Source organism: Zerene cesonia, chromosome 2 (assembly GCF_012273895.1).
Source record: "Zerene cesonia ecotype Mississippi chromosome 2, Zerene_cesonia_1.1, whole genome shotgun sequence".
In the NCBI taxonomy this organism is placed as follows: Eukaryota; Metazoa; Arthropoda; class Insecta; order Lepidoptera; family Pieridae; genus Zerene; species Zerene cesonia.
Window position 1 is genome coordinate 2,218,149 of NC_052103.1, and position 7,443 is coordinate 2,225,591.

General features: G+C 30.9%; 1 non-coding gene across 1 annotated transcript; it reads left to right on the plus strand.

Moving 5' to 3' along the window:
• Nucleotides 1-73, plus strand: Trnar-ucg. The gene has a single exon. It is a non-coding gene; the product is annotated as a tRNA-Arg (tRNA).
• The last annotated feature ends 7,370 nt before the right edge of the window (nt 74-7,443 follow it).

The following is a 7,443-nucleotide window of genomic DNA, read 5'->3' on the forward strand; positions in this document are numbered from 1 at the left end:
GACCGTGTGGCCTAATGGATAAGGCGTCGGACTTCGGATCCGAAGATTGCAGGTTCGAGTCCTGTCACGGTCGATTTCAGCTTTTTGTGAAAATCGTGCATAAAAAGGGTCGCCTCTCTTTTGATGAGCTGTTTCAAATCCTCATAAAAGGTACATTTTTATTTTCAAAATTAAACTCTAGTTACGAACGATGGGCCTAAAAATCAACACTATACTTTCATAACAAGCTAAATTGACCTTTGGTAATCAACAATTCATTTACGTAAGAACAATTCATTTACGTAGAATATGTTAGTAAAACAAACATTAATAATTTATTATTTATTCAGAATTACTGCGTAAAAGTGTTGTATTTGTATGAAATCTTATTATAAATTTTGAATGTGAAATTTTATATTATACGCCACGCTAAAATTATGAGATTTCCCCAACATTTCTTTCTTTTATGTATGTATCAAAGAAATGAATAACAGTTTTGTAAGGCTTCCTAAGAAAGTGTGAAATGGCAATGAACTTTCAGACTGAATTTCCACGAGATCCACGAGTGTATGCGAGAAAATGACGATAAAATTAACCCTTGTCTGATGTCTACTTGGGTAGAAATTTATAGTCTATACTTAGTGTCATTTTTATGATGGAAATAATAAAGAACTAGCGTATACAAAATATGCAGACCGAAATGAGTATTGAAGTATCTGGTGTATTTGGGGTCTAGAGTCAAACAGTGTCTCATTCAAAATAATTTTTATATATAATGTTTAAGTGTATCTAAAATTTTCAATGAATATTTATTTAATTGGCATTTTTTAATTCCTGTATATGTTATTACATTATTATGCATAACATATCGTAGTCTAGTTAGACAATTTCTTTAAATATAATGTACATATAAACTATAATTTTGACAGATTGTTATTTTTGCTACTACTTTCTTCAAAAAAAAGGGTGAAGAAAATAGACACTATAATTTAATTTTACCAGAGTGTCATAAATGTATGAGGGCTGTAAAACTGAAGCATTGAACTTGGAAAAGTGAGCATTTAGTTTTATTACACCAGTTGTAATAATATGCAGTATCAAATACTGTTATATCTTGGAAATAGTCTGAAGAAGGTGAGTGTACCAATAATAGTATTGAATATTTTATGATCTCCCCACAGTGAGATCCGGCAATTGTGAGTCTATTTCGAAGGTTTAGTATGTAATTGACATTTTGGTCTCTAAAAGAAGGGCTTACTAATACTTAAATTTTAGAACACTGAGAGTTGTTTTCTATACTTATATTATTAAAACTAGATTTTTTGTTGTAGTGGCTTAATATGACTTATATAAAAAAAATACCATAAGGAAACCTCATCTTTACCGTGGTAATTTTATGATTTAAAACCTTTCAAAAGATAGATGTCTGTTCTTCTAGAAATATTAATTTCTGAACATCTACAAATAGGCAGAATTCTTAGAAAAAGCTAATATAAGGAAACAACCTCAATATACATCATACATCATGTGCCATCGCCTACGATATACCTAACTGACATGAGCATAGATTAATTAGGTAAAGACACATTGTAAAAACGCTTTCCTTGTTTTATTACCTCAAAGAGAAATAAGATATATAAACAATTCAAATAAATAATTCTCAACAAGCTTCTATTTTTGAATAGTTAAATTGAAAAAAATTGCAATGTGTAATCTAAAGCTATTTATTAACTAGCTGTTCTGTTATTAATCAAAAGCATGTACCTGGCCGTATATAAAAATCTGAAACGATTAATTGAACTGACTAATAATAATAAGTAAAGTTCTTCAAGTAAATTCATTTAATTGCAACAGCATGTTGAGGAGTAGACGGCAACCACAGACTAGTAATTTTTTAATGATCTCTGCTGTCAACATGTCGCGAGCAACATTGCGTTTCCGAGTCGAAAATTAAAGTTAAGTTAATTAATGTGAATTGTAAATGAAAGTTACTTGTTAAAGTACAGCAAAATTGTTTTTATCTTTATTTATATATTTTTTTATAATTTTGACATAAGTTTTAGAAGCTTTAGTAACTTTAGTAGAGTCATCAAAAATTATATGCCCCTAAAATACATTATAACAATCATTAAATGATAATTAATTAATGTCATTGTGTAGGTATTGTCTCTGTTAAGATATCTGTGGTTTTGAAAGCATTTTCGGAGACCAAGGACGCATCATAAGGGAATACAATATTGGTCATAACATCTCGGGTCTTATTAGAGTGGCCTCGAGCCGCCAATGCAAGGATCAAGGGTGGCCTTCGTCACATCATCCCCAAATATTGTGATAGTCATTTGATAAGGAAAACTGTAGTCATAAATATTAAATGAATACCCTTATTTTTCCTCCTCCTTATATAATTCTAATTATGGTGATGAAAAAATTTGTTGCTTTTTAGGGCTGCGATTGAAATACTTATTTAATTCTTTATTTACTTTATTGCGAATGAAAAGAAAATAAATAAAAATACTTTTTGTACTGAACAGGCTGCAAATCAAAATAATAGGCACTAGGGCAGCATAGACCAAAAGCAATCACTATCTTGACCTGGTTGAATGAAAATTTAAAAACGCACGAGAGTCTGAATAAGACTTCACTTTTTTACACCAAGCTTACAAATGTTTATTTACATTTCCCTTTAATACTGTCGACATCCCTGTTACCTGCCACTCCAAATTCTATAATGGAACCAAATGACAACCATTTCCTATCAAACACAAAGAGAATCATGCCAATCGGTTGGAATCCTATGGAGATATTGAGTAACAAACATAAAGGATAAACAATAAATTCAGTCGAATTGTGAGCCTCCTTCATTTTGGGCAAAATCGGTTAAAAGTAGTAGAACATAAACCCATGGGGGTAGGTAATACTTATATCCCATGATAAAAAAACATTTACAATTTCTAATGGATGTTTAGGAAGTGTTGAAATAAACACAAGTTAAATACGTGTTTCCGTTACAGTTCTGCGCACATTTTCTGCGTTCCGGATACGATGTTGTATTTATTGCATTGGCAGGTGTTTATAAAACAAGGTGAAAAGTCAAAACATTGTACCAGGATAGCATGGAACGTAAAGGGTTTGTTGAACTTCAATGTTCATTAATAATCGACATTGGAATGCGTGCAATGGTGGTAACATAATGCTAATAATAAAAAATAGCAAATAAGTCACGCAACATATTTGCAAGAACACGAAATCATCATAATCCTTATTTTTGTTTGTTCTCTGTGTCACATATATTAAAATGAATGGCATTTTTAGATACTTATTTGTATTGTGGGAGTCGAGCACGCTTCGGCACGATAAGGGCCAGCTCCACGGAAATACCTCCACGGAAAACCGGCGTGAAATAGTAGCATGCTACTGTGTCTCGTTCGGTGAATGGAGAAGTCAAAGGCCCATATCCTTTTCCTTACCCTTCCCAATAGGTACTTTTCTTATTCTCTTAAATAATTTCCTTTCCAATTTAAAGTCGAAAATCCATTTGTAGAGGCGTAAGATCACCAATCGACTCTTCGCCTCTCCAAATGTTCATAGGCGGTGCTACTGTTTACCCTTAGGCGACCCACTAAGCTTTATTGCTAACAATGACCTAAATAAAAAGAAAAATATGTTTTAATTTGTATATATTTAAATTTTGTTGTTTATAGATCGGGCAACCGTGCTAGTAATCGCCTGATGGTAAGCAATACCACCCGTGTTCATTTGAAGACGACATGCCCATAAATGCGTATTGTAGTTTCAAAAAGTACGTCTTAAATTTAAAACTGCAGGTGATATAAAACCATAAGAAATTTGCCAATAAAAATTAAAAATAAATTCCTTTTGTTAATGAATAATTAGCCCACAGCACACAGGATTTCCATACAAAAGAATAAAAGAACCCGTTAGGTCCATCATACCAAAAACAATGACTAATTAAGTTGTTTAGAAAGCTTTATGTTCCAATTTTCTAAACACTACCAGGAAATGTTCGACTATATTTAAGATGAATGATAAGATATATTACACACAATTATGAGCTTTATTGTATTGAAAATGTTGTGATCATTGTATTATATGCATGTAAGATTCGATGGCAGTCCTACGCACTTTTAGAGGTCCGCACAATGTTCGCGACATTACATTATTTTGTTTTATTCGTGAGTCAAATACATTTACTACTAGTTTTTATTTACTAACACACAAAAATCTGTTTTGTTGATTGAAAGTTTTACAAATTTTAATATTGATATGTTTTTATTATACAAATTACCTAATTGCGATAAAAGTTCTAGTTTATTATATGAGAAGATTGTTATATGATTTTATTAATTGCATAACAATGTTATTTAATTTTCAGGATTGTATCTTGTATCCTCTACAGTGCACTGTAGTGTACAATTTTTTGTTTTTCAATGCTTTTCCATTTAATTCTAGAAGGTATTTAGTGGTTCTTTTATTTTATTTCAATAAATATAAATCGAAATATGGGTCGAAAAAAGCAATATTAAAATAATGCAGATTTATACAGAACCAAAAACCTCAACATTAAAATATGGTATTGTCCCAATGGCCCAATGACCCCGCGATGAGTAATGGACCAGATTCGAACACGTTTCTAGTGAAACGAAAAGTTGTTGTTTCGTGTATGCAAATTTCTATTCTTTAATTATCAATACTGTCTTCGAACTACTTGGGAGTCCATGATAGAGACTTTACGCATACGTTTTTCTAAGAAGTGCTCAGTAAGCCTGGAGCTACATGTGTTACGTGAAATATGTGTATAAATTTGTCTTCTTTTCTATTACTTTCCAAAGGTAAAGGTAGTCCAGCAGGTTTTGCCGCCCAGTTCCCTTTCCCGTACGCTTTTCCGGACATGAGCTTCAGTCCTTCCTCAAGTCTCAAGCTATATACCAAATTTCATTCAAATCAGTTGTGTGATTTTTGCGTGAAAGCATGACAAACACACTTATATTCGCGTTTATAATATATGCACAGAAAATATGATACTATAAGTATGGATACCTGTTGCATGACCGAGATTAAAATGCTACAAAAAAGTTTAGACATAAATAATTCATCATTGGATAGCAAAACAATGGATGTTATTATGGTAAATGTATCGGGTCCATAAATTCTATTTTTATATGCGGTTTATGTGTTTCGGCGGAGCGTGAAGACTTCGTAGTCTGTATTATCAATAAAATAGATAATGAATAATACATTTAAGAAATTTAGATCCCCGAGTGTGGTAAGAAGTGTGAACTGTACGTAAAACCACTGATTTGGTATTAATATAATAATATAACTGCTTTTTAAGTTTTTCTCGAATGTTCTAGAAAATCTCGTGAGCTTAAACAACTTTTACATAAGTCCTTTATTAATAAATATGGAACGAAAAGCAAAAATAAGATTACCTATGTTTGCAGTGATAGACATTGAATCAGTGATTTTTTTTTTCGAATGTTTTTCAGCTATCTACGTACCAAATTTCATTGCAATCGGTTCAGTAGCTTTTGCGTGAAAGAGCAACAAACACACACAAATCCTTAAAAACTTTCGCATTTATAGTATTAGTAGGATTAGTAGGATACTGGATTATGCATTTTGCGTAATAAGGTACAACAACATACATATTTATTATTGTGGCATTTAATTGTATTTGCAAATATTTTAACATAATCGCTAAAAGACCACAACAGATTTAAAAATAAGATTAAATTCATCATTATATTTTTTTTTATAAAAAAATGTTATTTGTTATTTGTTAATATTGTTTTGATATTTTTGATATTATTAGAATATTCATTCAATTCGAACTGAATGCGAAATAGAGGCGAAACTCCTGGCTTATGTTTATGAACTTAAATTCATAACTCTTCATTCCTCGCACGTGTTTCATGTTAGGCCACTGTCAAATAATAAGATATAAATTGTTAAATAAAGAAGGGAACAAACAGACAAATTGTGATGAATATATATCACAATATTGATTCATAGAAAACGAAGTAATATCTCTATTCGTAAATACTGGTACAAAGCGAGGCTCGCGAAATTTCCTAACTTTTTGAATTGAACTTATATAGACGGACTTATGTTAATGTTACATACGATAATCAGTTATCATTTTAGACAAACAAATATAACAATCAGTTATTATAGCTTCTAAATATAGCACGAACCTTACCAGCTGAACTTATCAATGCTGGAACACAACACTAATTTTCCATTCATTGACAACTAGGGGCTTACACGTGTAAAACAAGTTTACTGATGAAGCCATTGTCAATTCCATATTTACTGGAATATGGGTATAACTGAAGTGTACATTTTTTTCTGTTGCATTATGGTGTTTCCGGGAAAAATAATAAAATATAACAATGAAACTAATTTGTATATAAACTTTATAAATACGACACGAAAAAGTATGTATCTCTAATTTATGTACTCACTGAATAAATATACAGACAACTATATTACCACACACACACACACACACACACCAACACAGTATATACAATAATATATGGTATATCAATTAGTATTACCTCACGATTAATTCTCATCATTTAATAAATGACCATAGTGTAATTTATTTGTTTAATAAATGTAATGAATATTTCTTCTCGGCACCAGTATCTCACAAAAGTTAGTCATAAGCAGTAGATATAATATACACAATCATTAATCATAAATCATTTATTTGAATATAATCCATTAACAAATTTGAAGTGACCTCAGGCTCCAAAGATTATTTATTACTGTATATACTTCACGTATTTTTATCTCTCTTATGCTTTCAGGTGATAATGATAAACATTCATTTATATTCGAATAAAATCAAAAACAATAATCACATTAAAATGTGTACTAACTACACAACATAAAAGAATAGATGTATGAATCTAATAAATACTTTAAATTTAAAATAACTTCACGGGAAGATAAATAAATAATCAATCTAAAATACTAAAATCATCAGATATGACTGTCAAACGCTTCATGTGTTCTTTAAATTAAATAGAGTCCACAACAAACATAACACTGAGTTGTTTATGTCACGTCCTTGACACAGTGTGGGCGGTTCCGTATAAACCTGATCAATGGACAGACATCAATGTGTTCGTTAATATCACTTAATGTAGCTACGTTTTCATGGTGTAGTGAGTGCTATTTATTTATTGGTTTTCTTTTTTATTTTTATGCTGTATGGATTGAGGTATTTGCTTCCGAAGATCATGTGTACAGACGGAGGAAATGATCGTAAAAATCAATTGAAACTAAAGCGTATTTATGTTATGTGATAATCTTTTTAGAACGTCATTCATCCATGAGATTTTAGCAAAAAAAACTTTATTACTAGGTTGGTTATACAGTATTCAATACTAGGTTCTCCAGGAATCAAACGGGTATGCCTTTTTCAAAAATATA